Source organism: Arvicola amphibius, chromosome 10, assembly GCF_903992535.2.
Source record: "Arvicola amphibius chromosome 10, mArvAmp1.2, whole genome shotgun sequence".
In the NCBI taxonomy this organism is placed as follows: Eukaryota; Metazoa; Chordata; class Mammalia; order Rodentia; family Cricetidae; genus Arvicola; species Arvicola amphibius.
In genome coordinates this window covers 44,671,572-44,696,259 of record NC_052056.1, presented here as the reverse complement: position 1 = coordinate 44,696,259, position 24,688 = coordinate 44,671,572, and the positions used below count along the sequence as shown (strand labels likewise).

At 40.0% G+C, this 24,688-nt stretch overlaps 1 protein-coding gene across 9 annotated transcripts in view; it reads right to left on the bottom strand.

Annotated features, from left to right (window-relative positions):
• Window positions 1-24,688, bottom strand: part of Zbtb20 (zinc finger and BTB domain containing 20) — a 733,810-nt gene that overhangs the window by 175,335 nt on the left and 533,787 nt on the right. Inside the window, exon 1 of one of the 9 annotated variants that reach the window (XM_038344645.1) lies at window positions 19,804-19,922. The exons of the other annotated variants lie outside the window; for them this stretch is intronic. The gene's annotated coding sequence lies outside the window, so the exon portion shown is untranslated. Of the gene's footprint in view, window positions 1-19,803; window positions 19,923-24,688 lie in introns of those variants that run through there. 9 annotated transcript variants of the gene reach the window in all.

Below are 24,688 nucleotides of genomic sequence, written 5' to 3'. Positions count from 1 at the left end.
CCACCTTTAACATAATGGACAGAGAGGGTAGAGTGTCTTTTGTCATAGCGAAAGAAAGGAACATCATTATTTCAGACAGGAGGTGTAAGGTTCTGCTAAATCTCTGTGGATAAAATCATAGAAACACACTTCGGCCAGATGAAGCAAAGCAAGCAGGTTCTAGGTGGTGGAGGAAACTATTTGAAGAAATCAACAGATTTTAAGATCTGTCATCTCTCTAACTAACAAGAGTAATTTTGTGCTATCTTCTTGAATTCTACCAAGTACATGGCTTCAGAGTTATAAAAATTTAGATGTAAATAGAGAAGAAGATGATCTTTTTCTGAATATTGTACCTGAGACAAACTATCATATCTCCTTCACTCTCCAAATTGGTTCAGTTTGGTACCACCGGCTAGAGAGGATGCCAATCTGTGTGAACTTTCAAATTCTCCCTCCTCTGAAAATGATTTTTATGCACACACCATTAAATACGGACAAATTTACATTTCTGCCTATAATGGACATGGTCCAATAAGAAACAATCTAATATTTAAAATTCTTGCAGAAGTGTCTCCAGTCCTGCTTTGGAACTAAAGGCCTTATCAAAAGTTCTACAATATCCTACCCTGCTCTCTGAGCACCCTTAAGTAAGGGTGCCACATAGAGTGCTGGATGGGAGAAACTGGTATTAGGAACAACGCCCGGAGCTGAGCAAGGCACAATTATTTACACTGCACCATTGACAGGCAACCTACATTAACTCTTATGTTTGCATCTTCAGGCTTTGGCTAAAGCTGGTCTTCCTGCAACAACAGGGCTATACTGTGATTTAAAGCACCCTCTTGCCCATTAGAAGTTTCCAGGGTCTTCAAGGCCCAAAAAAGTACACCTTCACTATTGTCCTGGATCCATCACCCATCACTTTAATGGAAAATTATTCCAATTGACAATAAAAATATGAGGGGAGACAGGGTGAGGAATGGAGCTTACAAAGAATAAAATTGAAAAATTAGTGACTTTATGCTTTTATTAAAACTCAACTCTCAAAACTAAGTCTGCTAAGGTTTCTGAACTTTGAGAATTAGTTTTGGATGAAGAGAATGTGAGAAGCATTTTTCAGATGGAACTCTGTATCTGTTCATTAGCCCAACAGATGTTTTTCTCAAAGCCTACTCAGATTGAATCCTGCCATGGAGAATCTTCTACTCTGCTTTGGAGAGTTCTGTGTCTCCATTTTTTTTTTTACCGTTACTTCACTTTAGAGAGTAATCGTGACTATCACAGCCTGACCCAAACCAGCCCTCTTTGTCATCTGTATTTGCTCTTTGCACTTGCTCCATGACAACCATTAACCCCTCATGGACGGCTTTACTCTTTGTGGCCTACATTAGCAACTCAGCTAATCTGTCCTACTTCTAATTCTCCTTCTTTCTTAAACAGACATGAAAAATATCCTAAAGTCTACAGAGAACTTTTAAAGTTTTTGACATGGATCTTTACAACCTGGTATGAAATTTTCTTCCATTTTTGAACAATGAATTCAAGCCCATCCCTAAGAAGAACACCTGAAATTATAGGCAAATTTCAAGTCACTGGTCTCCCTATCATGACATCTTCCACTCTCCTAGACAGAAGCATCTGAGTATTCACCAGAGGACCATACTCTTAGGTAATCTAGATCTCAAGACCTAATGGAGTACACATTCGTGTGCTTCTATGCAAGGGGGCGCCTCTGTCATTACCTTTTAGTGCTTTGAACCCAGCCACTGAGTCAAATGATAAGCACACGCTAGGAACACTAACTTTCCCACAGCTGTTGGATTAGTTTTCCTCCTCCATATCTTATCAACAGCAATAGAAGAGTTTAATGTGTGCAAAGAGCATCACTGCTCCCTCTAGTTTCTTTTCACACATTTTCATCTCTCATAAACAGCAGTGATCGAATTATAAATACCATTATTCCTCCTCCCTGGCAATACTCTTATTATCTTGCATAAACAGAAGTGAACAAATACGTACATGACACCAATCAATCCCTCTTTAAAAAATGCAGTTTTTATATTCCTAAACAGTGGAAGAGAAATTTAATGAATTCAACATGTAGTTTACTTGTTTATTTTTTGAATGTTAATGAAGTTAAAAACAAATTATTGCTTAAGTTTTTCCAATCTTACATCAGCCATTAACACTGTCCATGCCAACATAGGGCAGGGAGTTGGTGGACCCAGTAGAAATAGGTCCAGTCCCTGGAGTCAATGAGCAAGGTGCTTAGTTAGCCTGGGAAGTATGTTAACATGCTGGCCTGGAGATTTCCATGTGTTCCATGTGTGAGGAAGGTAGGAAACATTTGTTAGAAGAAGCTATATGAAGGCATTAGGCAGAAAGGAGAACAGGGAGTGGTCTGAAGAGACTAAGGAAGTGGGCAGCCACTCTATTTCCCACCTCTGCACTGGATCCCTTTCCCAGCCCTCCCACTGCTTCGGTCTTTTACCTCTTCACACCCTTTGTCTCTCTGCTCCTCACATCCTTCCCTACCTATTTATAACAAGTAACAGGAATAATTTAAGAGGAATTGAGGCAAAAAGAGAAGAATTTAGAGATTTATGATAATATATTGCATACACACATGCACACACACATATATAACCTATATTTGATTGATGAAGAAGCAGAAACTGGGACTTTTGAGATTTAAAAAATTCATGGTATGTCTGGTCATATTAATCTCCAGACCAGCTGGGTTTCAGCATTGCTAGAGAGGGCTATAACAGGATCAGGAGTAGGAAAGAAAAAAACAAGGAAAAAATGGAATTCTGCAAGGATTTGTATTTTCAGAGGAAGAAGGACCTCTTTAGAAATGCCTATTGAAACACCCCCCCCCCCAATTATTTTCTTTTTAACTTATATATAGACAGGACCAAGAGAAAAAGCTTAGGAATTCTCTCACAGGCTTTAGGAAACTACTGAAGCCTACATATTATGCTCATTTCAGTCCACTCAAGCAATTAGGATAACTAGAGCATGGTATCTCACAGTGAATACATGGTTGGTTACTTTGCTAGGATGACATATGGAGACAGGGCCCATAGGAACAAAGCCATCCTTAAAATACATAGTGGGGGGGGGGCTCAGGTTTATCTGAATGTACAGGGCCGAAGAGATTAGTGCACAGCATTATCTACAAAGCAAATGAAAGTTTTATTTAACCAAACACTAACTTCCTTGGCCACTGTTTTTGGGAGAAAATTTAGTATGATGAGATGGGTGTGGTGTTACCCGCTGTGTTCCTAGCAATACTGAGGCAGAGCTGGTGATAGTGTGAGTTTGAGGGTAGCCTTAGCTACACAGTGAGAACAGAACCTGTTTTGAAATATGCCACAAAACTCAAATTAATATTAAGTTTCTGGGCTTTCTTTATTTGAACCTTAGGTTGGGAAGATGCAGCAATATTCGAAAACATCTGATATGAGGAAGCAAAGAGGAAGTGTAGGATGTGAGACTGGCGTACAGCACTGCATTTGCCTCTTGTGAAGATAATCACCTTTGACTCATGACAGGTTTCTATTTCTTCTTCTCTTTCAGACACAGTGCTCTTCCTTTACGATCAACGTTCTGTGATAATGGTGGTGAATATGGCTGATGCTACAATGTGGACCATGAATATCTTCCCAAAGCTCATGTGTAAAGTCTTAGTTCCTAGTCTGTGGTGCACTGGGAAGTGGCATAACCTTCAAGAAGTAGGGCCTGCTAGCAAGAAGGCATGCCCTTGATAGAGACAGTGGGATTCCAGCCCCTATCTTTCTCTCTCTCTCTTTTTTTTTGCACTCAATTCTGTGGTAAATGGGTTTCTTCCACCACAAATGTCTCCCATAATACTGTGTGCTCCCATAGGTTCAAAGCAATAGGCAAATGGGTTATGGAACAAAACCCTCCAAAATTATGATCCAAGAGAAACCTTTCCTGTCTTAAATCTAGTTACCCCTGGATTCTGTCATAGACCAGCAAAGCTGACAAAGAGTAGAGAGTGGGAAAGAAGCCTGGGCACAGCTATGTTTCTGGACAGACTCTAATCCCTCCAACAGATTTGTGGCTTCTCTGAGGTCTATGTCAAATATATGTGTGGCAGGGGAAGATTTCCTTCCTAGGACATCTCTGGCTTCAGATAAGAAGAACTCTACTTGTTCACCACAGTTTTTGGTTTTAATGGTTTCCCTTTTTCTCTCAAAATATGAATCTTCATTTTCTTTTCCTCTCCATCATTAGAGTTCAAGGCCTCCCAGCTCCTTCAGTCCCAGTGTCTGTGGTTTCCAGCTGTGCCTTCCTAGTTCTTGAGCTCACATGAACCTGACCTTGTACTTCTTCATTATCGCCTAAGCTGCTGACTGATGCTGAGCACAAACCAGAAAACCACATAGCCTGGTACTTCTCCAAGTCCTGGAGACATGATTCGAAAGAGAAATGTTCTCTGTAGACCAATGTTCTTGAAGGGTGCTCCAGCTGGTGGCACTGTTTGGGTAGGTCACAGAACCTCCAGGAGGCAGACCCTGTTGAGAGAGGTTCGGCCTGGACTGTGAGGCTTTACAGTGTGGCCTTCTCTTTCTCTGCTTCTTATGTGTTGATGAAATGTGACCAGTCAGCTACCTGACTTATCTGCTAATCTCATGCTCCTGTTGCAATGCCTTCCCTGCCATGATGGACAATATGCCCTCAAGAACACTAAGCCAGAACAGACTCTGCCATTTTGTTTGTTGCCATGGTATTTTTATCACAGTTACCAAAAAGTATGGTTTCCAGCTGAAACTGGGAATTTACTTTGCAATGCTTTATTTCTACTTAGTTTCTGTTTGGATTTTCTAGTTTTACTATCATTTCGTTTGATTTCTTATGATGGACCTGCTACTCTTTGCTTTTGGCAGTAAGCCAAGCCCCTTTTCCACACCATGGAAGCAGAGGCCATGGTTCATGTTGGACACTGAACTCATCCTTAACATCAAAGAGCCCACTGACCGCCTACTCCAGTGTCATACTGTAGCACTTACGCCTCTGCTTTACAACGGTCTACATTTGTCGTTGCAACTGCTGCCAACATACTTTAGTGGCTATCATCTTAAGTCACCAAGAAGGACAATAATTATAACAAACTAATAAATGAGGCACTTTTTTTTCTGTGGACCTGCTCTTTCCCTCCTCAGTACTAACTTCAAGTTTCCTTACTCTTATTTGTCAGCCATGAAAATTTGATTTATCTAGCTGTGTTCTAATTACACATTCTGTTTGCCAAGTTCATCAATTTTTTTCTTTAATAATCAGAAAAAGGCTTATTTTACTGTGCTGTTTGACCTATGTAAGCACAAGGACTATGGTGCACACAGCTTTATTCTTTGGTTTCCCTACCTTTGTCACTTGTGGGTTTATCTGGACTTGCTAGCCTCTTCTGTTCTCATCTTATAGACGGATTCCATGGGAGTCTGTGTGCTTTTGACCAGTCTCCTTCAGTTTCAGGTACAAGCTGTGATCCAGATGGTGGCCCATCTTCTTAGATCTTGGGTATCTTCTCTGGGCAGGGCATACATTTGTTACGGATGATGCACAGAGCTATGCTAATAATAGCATCTGTCAATGACTATACCTTCTACTTGCTCTGGACCTGTCCTACAGTTTGCTAAGATATTCTTTGGAATCAAGCCCTGGGAGTCCTAAACTGGAGGATAATTTGCTAATCTTTGATCATCAACTCCCTTCCCAATACAGCCCTCTTTCACAGAGGGAGACATGGATGAGCCATTTAGAAGCCTAACCAGATGGAAGGCTGTAGCTATGATGGGCCAGAACAGACCCTTTCTTCACCATTTTGCTTTCTGTCATAGTATTTTATCACAGCCACCAAGAAGTAAGTTTTCTGGCTGAACTGTGAATCAGAACTGTTGTGATGAGCATCAAAAACTTCTGAGTTGCTTTTATAAAAGTTCATCCTTTATTACCATTTCTTTCTTTTTAAAGTCAAGTTTATTGATGTGTAATTTTTTTGGGGAAGAGGGACAGGGTTTCTCTGTAGCTTTGGAGTCTGTCTGGGAACTCACTCTTTAGACCAGGCTGCCCTCTAACTCACAGAGATCCACCTGCCTCTGCCTCCCGAGTTCTGGGATTAAAGGTGTGCACCACCACTGCCTGCCATTGATGAGTAATTTATATTCAATGCAGTTCACCCTTTTAAGATTTTTACCATTCAATAGATTTTGACTTCTGGGATGGTTACTCGTCATCTTGGCAGGATTTCAAATCACTGACAGAGATAAGCCTTCAGGAGGGTGTTTTTGAGGGTGTTTCCAGAGGGTTTACCTGAGGAGGACACACCTGCCGAGAATGCAGGAGGCCCCATCTCACAGACTGGAGTCCCAGGGCACCAGCATTTGCTCTTTCTATTTCCTGACCGTGGCACAATGTGACCAGCTGCCTGGGAACTGCTTTGGCTGCCGCACCTTCCTGGCTATGACGGACTGTATGCTTAAACTGGGAGCCAAAACGTGTCCTTCCTGAAGTTGCTTTTGTCAGGTACTTTTGCCACAACATTGAGAGAAATAATTAACCTAACTCCCATGTTCTTTCTCTGACGTCTTTAAAATAAAGCACCCAATAAACTCCTTTGTTTCCTATGCAAATTCCTTTGAAACCTTTCAGCAGCTTTTCTTACATTACTCATTGTCTTGTCATATTAGGTTCCTTGGTGTTCAAGAAATAGGCTTTGTAAAATCAGGCCCCTTCGACTACTTGTGTTTACTATCTATAAACTTCACAAAACAGTCCAATTGGAGATCACCAAATTATTTCTATACAGACTCATAAAACAAAGTTTCTTTTGAGAAGCTAATGTTTAAATGTGTTTTCCTTAAGTTCATAGATTAAGGTTCTAGTACAACCCCTCTTCCCTGCCTGGTACTTCAGACTGCAGTTTGAGAACACAGCTGCAGTTATGACCCAGGGGAGGTTACGCTGGAGAGAGAAGAGCAAGGGGAGAGGAGAGGAGAGAGAGAGAGGAGAGAGAAAGAGCACAGTAATTAGACTGATGTCCTTACTTGAAAGGGGGAGTTTGAACAATGACAAACAAGGGGAGAATGCCAAATGGAGATATGGTAGAGGCTGGGTGAAGCGTCTCTAAGTTCCAGTATGCACACCAAAGGTGAACAGAAAAATCAGGAAAAGCTGGATAGAAGCCAAGGAACCAGTCTTCGTGAAACTTGGTCTAGCAAAGTTCTATTAGCAAATTATATATTACATATAAATACATATGTTATATAATATATAGAATATAAATATAATATGTGATATATGTATAATATATTAAAGTAATGTATATTTAAATAATATTAAAAATATCCTTGAGCAGACTGGAAAGCTAAGCTTCTCTCCTCATCAGATTCCCACTGTCTACTGCGCAAGGCACTGTTCTAGAATGCTGAATGACTGAGCAAGAGTGTCACCATCCTACTGCATGTGCAGTTCATTAAAAAGTGAGGAATCACTCGGCACACACTACTGACAGAATGTCTACCACTCATTCATTCAACAAACATTTCCTGAGTAACTGTGATAAGCCACACACTCTTCTAGGCCCAGAGGATAAAAGCATTGACAGATCAAGTTCTATACCTTCTAGGACCTTAAATTCTACAAGAGGAAACAGAAATTAAGTAAGAAAACCTGCAATAAGTCATGTAACTTTATCCTGTGTCTCACGCAGACAATTTTACTATTGTCAAACTTATTACCTAAACCCTTTAAGTCTTGAGAAATGCTCAGGCCACTGGCAACACTTAAGAATATTCTTAAATCATACATCTTTATTATTGCTCTCACATCCTTGCATCTCTGCATAGACCTAAAATATCCTTAAGATTGATGAACTCTAACTATTCTCAAGAGTTTCTGATTAAACAGTTTTACTGGTATTAGAGCAAACATGTTACTCCAAAGTCTCCACCATAATGACCAGCCCAGTGAATTTCCAGACTGAGGGTCGGGTAAGTGCTAGTGAGTGTACAGGTTTGAAATGCGTAGGTAGGGCTCCTCCACAGCTGCTTTCTCCATTAGTCAGTGAGACACTCAACACGCTAAGCAATGCCTGTGTGCTGCAGATGTCAGGACTGTACTCAGGGAAGACTTGGTGCTGGCTCCCACAGTATTTATACAGTCTGGAAAAAACATGGGCAGGGAATGTCACAGTTATTTCCCTATGACCCTACTAAGAGCATAGGAAGGTTGCTAGGAAGACCCTGGGTTCAGGGACTGCCCACCAGTGCTTTCAGAGTAGAGATTCTTGAGGACATGGTGCCTGAACCTACTGTGGGGATGAGGTGTGTATTATTTATTTAAGCTAAGATCACAAAGTCTTGAGTTTTTCCTTCCTCATCTCATTCACCCACATACACATTTCAAATACTTGAAAGCATTTTTCAAATATTCTAAGAGCACCAAATCTAATCAAAAGTGAAGGACTCTCCAAAAGACAGGGACTAAAAATAGAAGGGGGATAAAGCCCTAATCTCACCACTTATTTTGAAAACACCCCAAAATGATCAAAACACCTTATAAGCTAAAACATGTGAATTAATCACTTGCCAAGTTTCATTTTAACCCAAAGCCACTTAGAAGTTCATAAACGGAAAAGAATCTTCAAATATGAACTTGTATTTTCTTTCCTTGGCCCTTAGTTGGCTGGAAGCATTTACTGTTAGGCTGTTTGGAGGGAAAGGAATCTTACTGGTTGGAAACACAGTACACACATCTTCCAGAACACACATTTCATAGGTTCCATCCTTGCAGCTATGTTTCTGGTAAGTACAAGAAGGCCTGGTAGACAGCAGAGGATCAATAAATAACTCTCTCCGTGTTTGTATTTATGTGGGTGTGTGCACATGTGCCTATTTGGAAGTCGGGGTAGATGCTGCTATTTTCCTTAGTTGTTCTATATCCCCCTTTTTTAGAGACATGGTCTCTCATTGAACCCCAAGCTAGTCTGGCCTGTTGTGGAATATTCCTTTGCACTATGTGAAGATAGCTCACTGTGACTGGTTTAATAAAAAGCTAAACAATCAATAGCTAGGCAGGATTTTGAGGGTGGAGAGAACCCTGGGAAGAAGCAGGAGGAGTTGCTAGTCAGGCATGGAGCAGCATGGGCAGCAGAGAGTAAAGGTAATAAAGCCATGAGACAGGAAGTAAGTTACTAGAAATGGTTCGTTTAAGTTATAAGAGCTACTTATGAACAAGCCTAAGATATCCATCAGCTTTCCCAATTGATAAGAAGTCTTTATGTGATTATTTGGGAGCTGGCTGGTGGGACAGAGAAATCTGCCTACACTGGCCAGCAGCCAGTGGTCTCCAGTAGTCCGCCTGTCTCCACCACCTGCTTCTAGTTTCACAGCTCTAGGGTTACAGACGTACAAAGCTAAGCCCAATTATACCTGGAAGCTTAGGATCTGAACTCAGGTTCTTCTGAACCTGCAAAATACCCTGGATGATGAATTAAACCAATATTCTGGGGTTTTAAGGGAGTCTCCATCTCGTTTCTTACTGGAGTTTCATCTTGCTTTAGGACAGTGGTTTGCAGTCTGGTGCCATTTTTGTCCTCATTAGGGAACATATGTCTTTTTATTTGTTAAGGTTCAAGAAGTTGCTCCTGACACAGGAATGCTGCTAAGTATCTTACACTGCACACCACAGATCTAGCTAACTCTAAATATTAGTTGGGCCAAGTCTATAGAGTCCTGCTTTAGAACCTTTCTTTCTACTGTGTTGTACACTGGAATCTGTTTTGCCCTGCGTTTGGGAGGAAGCTGTCCTGGAAGAAGCACTCCAGAGGGGCCACACTGTTTTTCTTCATTCCTCTCCTAATCAAACAGAACTAACCCTGCACTAAGGCATGCTTGGAGAAAATCAGAGTTGCCTTTTGCCCCTACTAGAGCAATATGTACTTGCTGGGAGTATGCATGAAAGATTGTACCCAAAATACCAGTGAATAATTCTTTATAGAATATTGTTAATTTCTCTGAGTTTACCAGAGAAGACTGTCTAATTTCAGTAAAACCAGACTGTTCAAACACTAGTAAGAAAAGGAACTTCCTTCTCAAATCCAGTTTAATGATGTCTTGTCAGGATCAGCACTCCAGGCTACCTTTATCATGAGAAGGTAGTCCATCAAATCACAATATCACCTCCTTAGAGAGATTGTGTTTATAGCATGTCCTCTGCTGCCTTACTTGTCCTGCATATCGAAATGTTAGGATCTGATTTCTAATCCAATGGAGAAACTTGGGAGTTGCCAGGGCAGGGCATGTGCCAGTGTCTCCACTATGAGGTCAGCTCCAATAATCATGATGTTGTGGCCTGTAATCCAGTTACCATAGAGACTGAATACATTAAGAGTACAGCACTGCAACTTGAAGACACATTTTTTTAGAAGTTTTAAAAGATATACAGATAAGACACCAGAAAAAAAAAAAGAGAATTCTAAGAGAGAAGCACGTCAGAGAGAATTCCCAGATGATCACAGATTCTAGGAAGTGGAAACAACAGAAATTACAACTATGGTAAAATTACCACGAGTGTCCCTCTCATCGACTGCTCTGGAAAATCTCAAATATGGGGCACTGAACACACATTTGAAAGGTACAGGAGCAACAACAGAAATACCATATAGCAAGTTTCATTTTTATTTTTATTTTATTTTTATTTTTGAGACAGGGCCTCACTTTATAGCCCTGGCTATCTTGTGATTTACTATGAAGACCAGGTGTATCTCACACTCACACAGACCCCTATTGCCTCTGCCTCTTGAGTGCTGGGGATTAAAGATGTGAGCCTGGCCTGGGTATTACCCAAGTTCTTAGTGGCTGTTTCTAGAATAAAGATGTCTTTCCTCCCAATGCTTAAGACAGAGGTGTCCTTTAATATCCTCATGGTTTGAAATCATAGCCAGTGGATATAATGTAGCACAGAAAGGAACTCTGAAAATACAATAGATAAGTAATGTGGGTGTTGTTCATCTGTAAACAAACTCATGCATAGTTCCAAAAGGCAATGAGGGTTTTGCGCATACAATTTTTTTGTCCATACAATTTTGATGTACATAACTACAGAAATCAAGGCATGCCTGGAATATAAGAGGTCAGGAATCAAGTTACTGAAGTTTTTAAATAGAAAGAAAACTAAAGCTAGGGTGTATGTTGTGTCATGATGGGTGAGAGCTAATTAGGAGAAATGTATCAGGCACATTTTTTGATGTGTGGTCTTGTAATATTTTATAACACTTCAAAGTAATATGTCCACTCTGTATTGGACATTCATTTCTCCCTGTTTTAAAAATGCCTTTCAAATATGCATTTCGGGTCCTTAGTCTTCTCTTGAACACTAACATTTTTATATATAATATAGGAGAAAATACAATTGGATGTCTCAAAAGGATCCTTCATTCTACATGTCTGAAGCTAATTCATATTCTCCAAACTTTTTCTCTCCTTTGTTCCCCATGGGAGTAAACAGCATTAACTATTCACCCACTTGCCCAACTAATATATCTTATCTGTTGCTTTTCAATCACCCTCAAATAATTATCACCTCATATAGACATGCAAATCTAATGCAATTTTTAAATAACTAAAAGACTCTTTTGTGCAGAGAAAGCAAGACTTTCAGCTAATTGGGTTTAAAAACCAACATTAACTTTTCAAACTTACAAATTTTATAAGCCTAATTTTCTTTATATCTTTACCTTTTATGAATATACATACATATTAATCCATGTCTTTAAATTTTTCTTTGTATAAAGAAGAAATGCTTTTAATATCAATGAAGTTACTTATTAGACAGAAAATCTGGAACCTCAAACTATTTCAACCATTAGTCAGAGGCAGTAGAGGCACCAATAAGCATGTTGGCAATTTTTAGAGTCAGTTGACAATGAGGGGTTTTAAGTCTATGCTTTCTTAGGGAAATTTCCAGTCATGCCCTCCTGTATGTCGGAGTTCTACTCTTATCTAATCTGTTAAATAACTTCCACAGTGGTAAAGGGAGACTGTGTGTGATGTCATCATTAACCATGTCCTGGATTCTGTCAACTTTTGGCCTCACATCTCTCCCAATCCTTCTCACATCCCTATTCCACATCAGCTCAGGCTAGCATTGCCTGCCACTTCCTTCAAAGGCCCAGCATATTATGTTCTCCTATGTTTCTGAGTCTTTACACATGGTACGCCTTGTCTAGAGTGTCCGTATTCCCTGACAAACATTTATTGAATGAAAAAGAAAAATAAATGCTTTGAATGTTGCTGCTTTGGGCACTGAACAGAAATAGTAGCCTATCAAATGTTCCAAATAAACCTGCATAAGTACTCTTATTTTCAAAATTAATTTTGAAGAATCTCAAAATTTTGCCATGGAGAATAAAGGGTCCCAGACCACAATATTATTTTTTGCATTTAATAAAAATTTCTTTCAAGTCAGTGCAAGAAAGGCCTACCCTTTCCTACAATTCATCTAAAAATATTTACTGAGCACTGCATGCAGTGGTGTAGTTCTAGGCGCAGGAGATGCCTTGGAGTGCAAAACAGACCAAAATCAAAAAACAAAAAGCCTCATGATGATGGGCCTTATAGTCCATTACAAGTGGACATCACTTTGTAAATCAAACACATGTTTAAAGGAAGTAACTTCAAGTGCCATGAAGCTAATGGTGGGCTTCCAGGCAGCTGTTTGAATCATGGTAGTTGTAGAGAGAGTGGTCAGAGTCTGGATGCATTGTGCAGGCTGTGTAAGGCTTTGCTTTGAAGGGAAGATTCAGTACAAGCCTAATGATGATTAAACAGGCTTTATCCAGGGAATACATCTGAGACAGCAAGAAAAGCACATGCAAAGGACCTGCACTGCACACGTTTGGGAGGCTGGGAAGAGGGAGAGAAGGACCTACCCCTAGCTGAGAATAGAGAGGCAATGGGGAACGAAATGGAGAGGGGCTTGTGGAGTTCCCCACTTATCTGGCCTTCTCTTTCTAGTGAGCTAAGTCTCCCACCAGCGAGAGTTCTGAGCAGAGAACTGACGTGACTGGAGTGTAATTACAGTGCACGTAGTAGAGCAGCCTCCTCTACAGCACGGCCTGGATCTGCTACAGCCAGAGCCGGAAGGTAGAAGGTAAGGATGTGGAGGTATGCTAAAGGTAAAACTGCAACATTTGCTTGCTGGTTGGATTTGTAACAGAAATGAAGGACTGACAGAGAAATATATTTTTCAGTTTGAGCAACTATAAGGATGGAGATACCATTTACCAAGAAAAATTATTGCATATTTTTTAGATAAAATATGTATTCCTAGTATGTTAACTTTAAGATGCTCATCAGACATGCAACAGAAATGTTAAGGAGGAACAAAGTTTGAACTAGAGACACAAGCTAGGGCCGAAGCCAGTATGAATATAGTGAAATAGAGTGATTGGAGAAAAAGGAAGGAAGTAGTTCAGAGTCCTAAGACCCTTTGATGTTGCCATCTTGGAGATGCCAGAGATTGAGAGAGAGGCTTGTGAAGTGGGAGAAGGAGTGTCTGAATGACCTGAAAGCCAGTGCAGGAAATGCTTCTGTGGGTGAAACAAGGCCAAGATGAGGACAGGGGGACTGGGACTTGGGTCCTGAGCTTAGCTACATGGAAATCACTGGGACCAGTTTCATTATTTTTATTGGAGAAAAAGCTAATAGGAGAAATATCAAGAGAAAATTAAAGAACAGTATTAGAGTCCAGGAAGGTCTTAGACATTTCTGGGAAATGTCTAACACTACCTGGGAGAATAAGCTGTCAGAGAGGGTGGGTGCCAAGAGAATGCTTAGGACAAGAGGTATTACAAGATGTCTGTATAATGACAAGAATTATTTAGTGGTGATACGGAAATGGATAAATCACGCGAAAGAAGCAGGCCTTTTCAGAAACATTATTCACGAGTACGGGAGAGGTGGGTTTAACACACAGGGAGGACACTGAGGCAGGGGTGCATAGCTTGTCTGTGGTGCAGGGACAAAATGCACTGGGCACTAATGTAGACAGGGTGGGGTTTTTGGGGAGCAAGTACATCTGAAGTTCCTTTTTGATTGTTTTTCTTTCCCAGTGAAGGAGAAAGGAAGGCATGAGGAAGGACGTGTTGGAAGTCAGAAAAAAGGAAATACATGAAATAGTCTTGCAGAGATGTGGAAAAAGGTGCTGTGGGCAGCACCAACGGCCTCTTGCTGTTATCATGAAATTCAAGGGAGAGTTGTCAATGTGCTTGCTTTGATTCAGTTGGCATGCAGGTTTGGGTCAGGGCAGGTAGCTGGTTAGGATCCCTACAGTGAAAAGCACAGAGTGGTAAGAGTGGAGGATGGATGTGAGGTGCATATTATTCGGAACCTAAACTACATAATCAAGTGAGAATATGAGAGTCTATGGACAAAAATTAATAAATTAGGGGGCCTATGGGCTTCAGAAATTGCTGTAATAGGGCTAACAGAGAGATTGGGCTATGAAGATGTTAGGTGGTAATTGGAGAGTGGATGCCTGTAATTGAGATTATGGGCAGTTGTAATTATTAGTAATTAAAATGTCAAAATTACAACCATAGCAATGAGTAGCCGGAGTAGGGCAGAGGGCAGATCAAGAGAGTTCAAGAAACTTACTGAATTGGTGAGTAGGGGCTAAGCATTAGGGCATTACTATAACAAGGGGGGCTGATGGGAACCCGAGCCTCTATAACCCTCCTCAACTCTCCATCTCACTTCCCATCTTTCTGGTGTCTAAAAACTTGAATTCCTTAGAGTCCACAGCTGTAAACACCGACTCCATCCTTTCTTCTCTCTATTCCATTTTCAAGTACCTCCTTTCTTTCCCCAGTTGACTTCATCACTACTCCAGCCGTCCATCTCTCTCCTCACTGCCACAGCTTGCTCTGTTCGGTGACACTCATTACCTTCTGAAGTGAGTCTTCCCCATGCAATTGTTGCTTTGTTCTTTCTTTGGGGAGGCAGTTTCTATTTTCTTCTCGGAAAATAAGTTCCATTACAGGATTGGAATACAATATGCTCTCAATAAGTACTCCAAGAATGAATGACCCACAGCTTACTAAGATGCCAGCCAGTATTTTCTCACACAACAGCCTCACTTGACCAGCAGACTGTACTCTCCCACTGGCCCCCATCCCACTCAATGGTCACTGCATCCCCAGCTTGCTAATTTCTGTCTCGATCAATTTCATCACATTAATGTTGTCTGTTTCCTAAACACCAGTTCTTCAAGCATAGCCTTCCCGGCCCTATTGTGAGGTCCGCTGACTTCTCCTGATTCCAAAGTGCTGCTGTCCCTAATATCTGCTGCTTCTCATTCCCAGCTGATTCAGGTTTGCTAATCTCTTTAATTTTGAAAATATTTTTAATTTTTTTAGCTCAGAGATATGATTTCACCTTTTTGGTACAACCAATAAGAACTGCACACAATGTCGGTATATTATAGATGCTAAAAAGCAAAACAAACCTACTGTGGCTTTACTGGTTAAGTTCCTCCCAGTATGTTTTCAACATTCTGACAAATTCTACCCCTTTATTGCCTTTCTTTCTGTCTTACCCAAATCATAGTAATCTTCCTGCTATATCAATACCTTCTTCAAGCTCAGAACTAAGTCCTCTGCCATGCGGAATTCCTGGCACTGCAATTTCCTTATTAAATTGTTGTTCATCCACTATTGCTCCTGGATTCTCTCGGCAATTCTTAGCATATTAAGAACATAGTTGCCAAGATCATCTTCCCCCTTGGTTTTTAGTTTCTATTTATTTTTAATATACAATTTCCTGTCTGTCAAACTTCATGTGTCCTCTTGGTGTTTATTTCCTGGCTTCGTTACTGGCCTGGTTTTTCTCTTTCTCTTCTTATCAGTCACCGCTTCTCAATTTGCTCTTTGTCTCACTTGAAGAAATCAATCAGCTTTCACACCTTCTTTTAAACCTCCTTGTATATTTAGAATAGTTTCTCAAATAATATAAAATTTATAATATTTATGAATAAATGACACAATGCCAAGATATTCTGTCTCTTCTTTCAAATAACATCTGAAGACGCACCTGTACAACTGAGTTCTATATTTAAGATATTGAATAAGTACCATTCACCCATCTGTCTTCATTCTGTCTCACATTTTACAGGACCTGCGAAGATTAGTGCATGAGGTCCTGTGGACTGCCTGGAATAGTTTGCAAACTGGCCTTTGCTCTGTATATTCGTTTCTTTGACAAATAATAAATAATAATGATAGCCCGCCATGCATTTCTCCACTCTATTCAGGAATCCCTGGATAAAAGAGAACTAACAAGCAGGAACCATAGTAGAAACAATGAAACAAAACTGGCCTCTTACCGGGTTTTGTTATAGTAACACACACTTCCAAGGACCTCTATTCTAATGATTACCTGCTTAATTCATTTGCAAATTGTTCCTTTGCAAACACTATGTATAATATCAGATGCCTATGTGCTTTACAGGACAGGGAAAAACAAGCAGAACATTACAGCTATGTAGGGGATCAGAGAAAAGCAGCAAATAAGAGGTTTACTCTGTTGGGTGCACAGTTTGTAAGAATTAGTCTCATAAGTAGAGCTACTTGACAGAGTACCAGTCTGTTCCTCCACATTCCCTTCCCCCTCCCCACTTCCCTTTCCCACTCCAGATCTTTCTGCAATAATGGAAGACTTTCTTTTTCTCTTTTTCTTATTCCAGGTGGGAAGTGTATCGTTTTGCATGAAAAATCTGTTTTTCTTGTGCCTCTAACAAATGGTCTGACTGAAGCTGCTGTATGAAACCGCCAGTGTGTTTAATGAAAGAGGAGGGGGCTATGCTGAAAGAGCAGAGAGAGTCCCCGAGTCTTTGCAGCCCCACTTAAATTTTTTTCAAGTGAAGTCCAAAATGTTATGATCATCCTGTTTCTGTAGTGGCCACTAGATGGCAGGTCCAAGAACCTGATTGGAGCCTCACAGGAGGGCAAGCAGTCCACGGGGTCGACAAAGTTTCTGGCCTCAACCCAGAAACATTGGTTTATCATAAGCCAGTGCATAGATAAGGCAATTCCAAACTGCTTCTGAGGACAGAAGTAAAGAAGGTTCTTTGGTATTTAGGGTTGTAGAATATTGCCACCATACATTCACCCAGAAACAGCCAGATCGTTAGATATTCATTAGGAGGTGGTCTCAGAGCTCGGTTTTCTAAATGTTTTACTGGTCTTTGCAGTATCTTGTCATTGCCTCTAGGATATAAAAAATAGTTGCCTAACTTCCTCATGAAAAACAGATGGACAAGACTGACAGGCTGTGGTGAGGTTGCATACACCTGCACTGCATTTAAGAATATATATGTTATTTACCCAGGGCTCTAATTTATTATTATGTATGTTTCATATAATCGAGGCTGACCACCCAGTTTTCTTGTTATTTTCAAAAAAGAATGATTACATACAAAACACCTATTGTTTAATAGAAGAATACAATCATAATCCTGATTAGATGAAATGAGTAAATGTAGGGAACTTCTTTGTTGTAGTAGTGCATGTTCTTACACTGTGATGTCAGGTTCCTCAAAGGTGCCCTTCTCAGTCTCTAGAAGAAGTATCCTTGGGCCAATTATTCTGAAGCTGGGTTGAGTATTTCCCTTTGAACTTTTTTGTTGTTGTTGTTGTTTACATCATCCTGATTTTAACTACTTGGACACTGAGTACTTCTCTTTATCTTTTAATTAAAATATGACCTTACTTTTTTTTTTAAAAGTGGAGACTCATAAGCTCCAAGATAATTTATTATTCTCACTAAAGAAAATGCTTTCTAAAGTCAAATTTATTTTTTATAAAAGCTGTGACATGCATTTTGATATACATTTAAGCATCCATGCCAATTAAAATCTAATAATAATAAAAGTAACACTGACCCAATTATAGCCATCTATCTCACTTGTCATTCGCCTTTTGTTCTCTTTTCTTTTAAAATTTGGGTAAAAGAATAACAATAACATGTTTATTTCATCTATCTTTTTGTGGACATTAAATGTCTTTAAGAGACACCACATACACACACACACACACACACACAAGAAGGCATATAATACTGCTCTTCAGAATAGAATATATGATGTGTCCCCCTAAGAATAAGTATGTCTTCTGTTTATTTATCCTTAGAAGACATTTCATAACAGCACTGACTGATTTCTTTTAATTTGAAAATAGTAATTAAAATAAGTCCAAGCTAATTTATGACAAAATTCCATGGTTATTTCTGCATAATTGTGGTAAAAAATGCCAACCTTTTACTTTGATTACAGAAAGCACTGAGAAGAAGCTGAGAGGCCTGGGTTTGTTCTTGTTTCAACAATGACTCACTGTGTGAATTCTAGGACCTCCCTGGGCACTTCACCTCTGAAACAGGAGTATTTTAAGGTAAAAACCCATGATTCTTCTCTGCCTTAATAAACTTAATATCCAGCTAAGTAAACTTCTCTGCATGGCAGAGTCCCTTTTCTGAAACTGGGTGGTATTCTCGGGGGAGAGAGCACTGGTGTATGGTGCTTCTATGAAAGCCGGCATGGCCCTACAGCACTGTCTGCCTAAGGGGGTGGGTGCTGGAGTGGACTTTTCCTTCACTATTCTCTTCCCATTCTGTAGCACCCTCATGTTCTCTATTGTCTGCAGTCAATCCTACTCAAGAGTTCTGGCCTTTAGGCTGGTGCTAACTAATTATTCAGAAGATCTTTACCTTTCGTCTTCAGCATGCAGCTAACCTCCTTCCCCCAGCCTTCTATGAAAACAGAGCCTTTGTGAGCACACTCTGGCCAGTGGGATACTGGTGGAATGACACACACTCCTTTGAGTCTGGCTCAGAAGAAGGTCTCTGTTTTTGATTCTTTTTCCTCTCTAGTCTTCTGTCTGTATGTGACACTAAGGGTGACCCTAGAAGTTATGTCCTAGAGGTGACTGAGTCTCTGCCAAACTGAATCCATGATGAGTTTTTACATGAGCAAAACAGAAACTTCTACTATATTAATCCACTAAGCCCTGCAGGTTTATATATTACAGAATGTAATATTAGCTAAAGTAAGAGCTCCCCCAAACCAGACACACTGATTCTCTTCTAAGAGACCATTTAAGTCTCACTATGTTTTTTTTATCGTGTGTTGATTTTTTTACTAACATGTAAGAGCTTTGGGTATAATAAATGTATTTTTATTCATTCTTTTCAAACTCTATAGTTATTTCAATGAATTCAAAGCAGAACATAGCTGGTTTGGAAATTACAGGCAATAAAAATAGTTTTGATTAAAGAGTGTCACAGCTTTTTGACTTACTCTATGTAGGTAGACGATAATATATTTTTTACATTTACTTTTGGTTTTGAAATATACTGTGCCCACCAAAGCTCTCTAATATATTTTGTGCACTGTCTTCCTAACAACAGCTAGTCTAAAAGCATATGTGGAATTGTTTCTAAAAATTAGAACAATATCAAGTAAAGAGGATAAGAACTAGGAGTGTATAAAAAGGGCTTTCAGGGCTGGAGAGGGCATAGCAGTTAAGAGCATTCGCTGCTCTCGTAGACGACCCAAATTTGGTTTCCTCCATCCACATACAAACTTTCTGTAACTCCAGCTCATGGTGGATCCAAGGCTTCTGGATCCCTTAGGGCCCTGCACCTACATGCATATGCCCATATGCGCACACACACACACACACACACACACACACACACACACACACACCATATAAACAAAAATTAACAAGTTTTTACTCACACTGGGCTTCTACCAACTATGGGATCACAGTTCCAACTGTGTCCTCAAGCAGAACAGTGCACATTGGGCATGCTGTGTCAGCATCGGCTTCTCTGTGTCCAAGCTGGGTATTTCTAGTTTCAGTTTTAGTTAAGCTTACCAGTGCTGTGCCCGAGACAGTTAACCTTTGGTTCCTTAATAACAGTGCCTCACTCATTCCGTCTCTCTCTCTCTCTCCCTCTGATCCTTTCTGATCTTGTCTTTGGCTCCTCTGTCCTCTCTACTTCCCAAGTATTGGAATGTTCTAGTATCATTCCCCGGAATTTCCCCCGTAAACCTCTACTGAGTCATCTCACCCAGAATCAGGACCTACCATGTGTTCAAAGGGAACTGCCGACTCTCCAGCTCTAGCCAAGACCTTGCTGTAGAGCTTGAGTTCTGCATGACTTGTGCTGTCCTGGGTAGTCTGGGACTTCTCAGCATCTGGCACCTTAAGCTCAAGTCCCAAAGCAGGAGAATTTCTGCCCTTCCAGGGCTCAGCTCTTCTTCCTTCCTATGTCTTCTTTTCTCAGAGTATGACATCAGCTTCGAAGTATCACTTCTAATTACTTCTAAGCAATTACCATGCTGGTTAGGGGTAGCTTTTGTTTTGTTTTGTTTCCTTATCAACTTGACACAAGCTATGGTCATCTTGGAAAGGGAAGCTCAATTGTGAAAATAAATGCCCCATCAGACTGGCCTGTAGGTGGAACCTTTTCTTGATTAATGACTGATGTGGGAGGGCCCAATCTATTGTGGGTGGTACCACTCATGGCAGGTGGTCCTAGGTTGTAGAGAAAAGCAAGCTGAGCGAGCTATGGGTAACAAGCCACTAAGCAGCATTCCTTCATGGTCTATGCTTGAGTTCCTGCTTTGGTTTCCCTCAGTGATGGACTATGATTGGGACATGTAAGACAGACAAACTCTTTCCTCCCCAAGTTGCTTTTGGTTACAGTGTTCTATCACAGCAAGAGAAAGCAAAGTAGGACATTATACTATTCCTCTCCTCTGCTGTGCCTCTTACTGAAACTAGCTAATTAAAATCCTACAGTCATTTTACAATGCTTTTAGTATTTCTGGTCTAAGCTTAAGGACTAGAGAAGTGGAAGGCATATTAAAAAAAAGGATTCTTAAACTCTGTGTCAAATATCTACTACTCTGAATTTTGTACACATATATATGAATTTTTCATACCCTTCTATAATGCCACAGCTCTATTATAAGCCTACATAGAACCATAACACTGCTAGTAAGGGAGGCTGTTCATAGATCCATTCTTTCACGATTGAAGCAAATGTTTTTACTTTCCAGTTCTAGCAATTTGAAATCAAAGGAATTAATGGAAAGAAAGGAGTCCTGTGAGGCAAAAGGAACTCAAGGATGTCTCTCAGCTATACCTCACCACATTCCAGTTTTGAGGGTGTTGTTCATTTTGGAACGAAATGGAACATTTTGGAACTATCATACTGAAGTGATATATTTTTCTTCGACATACAAATGAAACTGCCCTATTTAATAATTTGCTTTGGTTTCTTAGGCTTAAAATTCAGTTTTAGTGTTTTTTTTTCCACGTTCTTCAACATTAGTCCTAACCTACTAGAGCAGCCGTGGTCCCTTCTCTTTCCTCACTGTGATGTATTTATCATCTACCGCACAAACCTCTTCTTTCCCTTCTTCACCGTGTGCCACAGCTCTAACGTCTTCTATTTTCATTTGACATACTGCTTACTTAAATTATTTCATGTGTGTTCCCATCCATGGAAATTCATTTTTGTGTGACATAAATCCCTACCCTATTCTATTTCACAGTAATAAAACTTTATACTGAATTGCCAGAGAGACAGGTAACCAACCACGCAGTTTAAATTAAGTGCAAGATACACATGTTTGAATATTCTGCTTTCTGTCTGAGATGTGTAGAGACAGGTCCTGCTTGTATTTGAGCATTCTGTCATCTTTTTCAAACTGGTACTCTTAAACCTAAGAACAGTTTTCTCACTTTGAGTCAAATGTAACGTTTGCTATGCACAAAAGGCACAGTTATGAAATAATATGTGTGCTAAGCAAATCTCTTCTAAACAATCATTACAGTCGGTGCAGGCTCAAAGAAGCTGCCTCATGACTGGAGCGCACGCCAGCGACGGAGTCTCAGCCTGTGCTGGATGTCCTCATCGACAGCTGTCCGTCTGCACCTTTAACACTTTCCAATCCCTGCCCAAGTTAACCTTTCCTAGTTGCCATAGCCATGGTAAATACTCTGTTTATTGGATTTTATTAGCATTTTAAATTTTGACATTTGAAAAGCACAATTCTCCTTTTTCATTCTGTCATTTCTTAATGTATGATTGTCCAGGCTTTTTCCAGTTCTAAGTTTCTCTCTCCTAGCTTCAGAAGACTGTAATTTTGGAAAGTTGCAATTATTCTGGTAGTCCATGGCCAGAATATATCAAATCTTATGACAAAAGTTTGGTCAGAGGTATTATTCACACAATTTATGCATCAGCATTTTAGTTCCACAGTCTCTTGCATATGTTAGTGAAATGAATTTTGGTCTGAATTACCTGGTTAACAAGGTGGATTTTCCACCACTGTTGGTGACAGAGAAGTGATAACGTTGAGTTTTACAAAGCACTGTGGATTTTCCAGATGCACACAGTGCATAGTTGACTTCCAGCATATGTTATGGTATAAGCAACAACTGTTTTGTAGACACAGGGCACTGCTTTAATCACATGTCATCTGCAAGGCCAGAACAAACTCCCCTCTAAGGTTCTGTCCGTGATGCTACATCCTTGCTGTTTACTAACCCTTCCATACTTATGCATGATGCTTTGCACAGGTGACTCTTACCCCTCCTCCTTACCATTCTACCATCACTTTTGGTCTTATCCCTTTACTGGACTATATCCACCCACCCAGTTCCTCATAGCCCTCCTGAGACTAGGAGCTACATCAGTAACAATGAGTCACCCATCTTTGTTTACATAGGCCCTAATGAGACCCTACCATGTGTTCGCCACGTCTCTTATGCTATGGATGTTCCTCTTCTTTTGCTTGCAAACAAGCTTTTAAAGAATATATATTAGAAATATTCATAGGTATTTTTAGATAAAGGTATTTCACTCATAAAAAGAGGTGTGGGAAAATCAGGAGTGTTATTTGAGAGAAACTGAAACTAACTGTTAGCAATAAAGATATGAGACAAGCTCAAGGCCCATCATGGTCAGGATATATGTGTATCACAGTGATCACGTGTATGGGGACCAAAGTGGCTCTTGCAGGAGGCCGAGTAAGCAGCGGGAACCATGTTTCCACATCGCTGTCAGGCTGCACGCTGGACGTTTTGTTCCGTTCTAATACATCTGTGTTCCTGGAGCACATCGCCACTTCTGCACACTAATCACTCCTCTAGGTGAGCTTAAGTACCTAATTATTAAGAGCCCTCCAAATTCCTAGTGTCATCTTCAAAATAGTTAGTGCCCTTTCTGTCCCATTTGCCCCCTGTGCTTGGTACTGAATCAGTATAGCAAATATCCCTAATGAAGAATCGTGGTCCAGGGTTAAATTCACAAATTAAGCAATTCAGTTAGTTTTTTATGTCAATTCCTTTTATCTTTGAATCTCTACCTTCATTTGCTTAAAATCCATCCTGCTGTGAAACTAAAAACACAATGCTACCGCGACGATTCAAAGAGGACTACTGAACCCCAGGACATGCTCAAATTCTTGTTACCTGGAAGCTCTTGATATAGCAGTGTATTACCTGGTTTCTGGGGACTAGTAGGAAAACACATTATCAGATTTAATGCTAATCTTTAGAATCCCAGATTTAATTCCTGTCCAGGTTAAATGCCCTTTTCATTATCACAGTAAAAAAATACAAAAAATTGATTATAACCATTAATGGAGACTTAAAATATTAACTTCCATTGCTTTAGCCCAATATCTATAATTAAATGCAAAAAGCTAAGTTAATGTAATGTTAAGGTTGAGCTTCTAACTGTACGAAAGTCATGAAATTTAAAATCAAGGTTTCTGGTGCCACCCTCCCATTTCAACAACAGTCCTCAAATGCTTTTCTACAATGTATGTGTAATTTACACATGTGACTTACACTTCCTGGGGGAAAACGTAAAGCATAGCAGTTCAGAACTGAACTTGTGAATGTCTGCTTAGAACATAACATACTTAACAATAAGGAGCAATACAATTTTAGATTATGTCCCAGTTGAGTAATTACCATATTTCTATTCAAGAATTTGCCCATTTCCCCCTACAAATTCTTCAACCTGTCCTTCTGATTAAAACTGGCCGTTCTACAGAAAAGGAAAGGACATTTATGTAACAGACCAAACAATCTGTGCTCCATGATAGATTGGCTAGTTCCTGCAACACACCACAAAAGGATATCCATATGAAAATAATACTTGAGAGATTAACTAAGACTATGTATTTTTGTTTGTAGGTACATCCTACAGAAAACCAAAGGCTTTGTCGATTGGTAGACAGGGACACAACTCTTATTAAAGTCACTTACTGTGAGCCAAGGTGACTCCTAGCAAACTGCTTAGCTAACCACCTTGCATCATTAATGTAACAGTACTGCCTTCAATGCCATCAGGAAAACAAAACAAGCACAAAACAGGAAAGCCACCAAACAACTCACTTTGTAGGGCTGTTACAAAGATTAAATGAAGTAATGTATGTCATAAAGGTTCTACAAAGCTCTTCTGGGATTTATGCTATAGTATCAACTATCAGCACTAGAAAAGGAACACCCACAATTTAACTATCATTTGGTCGTCTCCAGAGGTTTCTGGGGAAAAAACTAGACTATTTAATATTCATTTCATTGAAAGGTACAAAG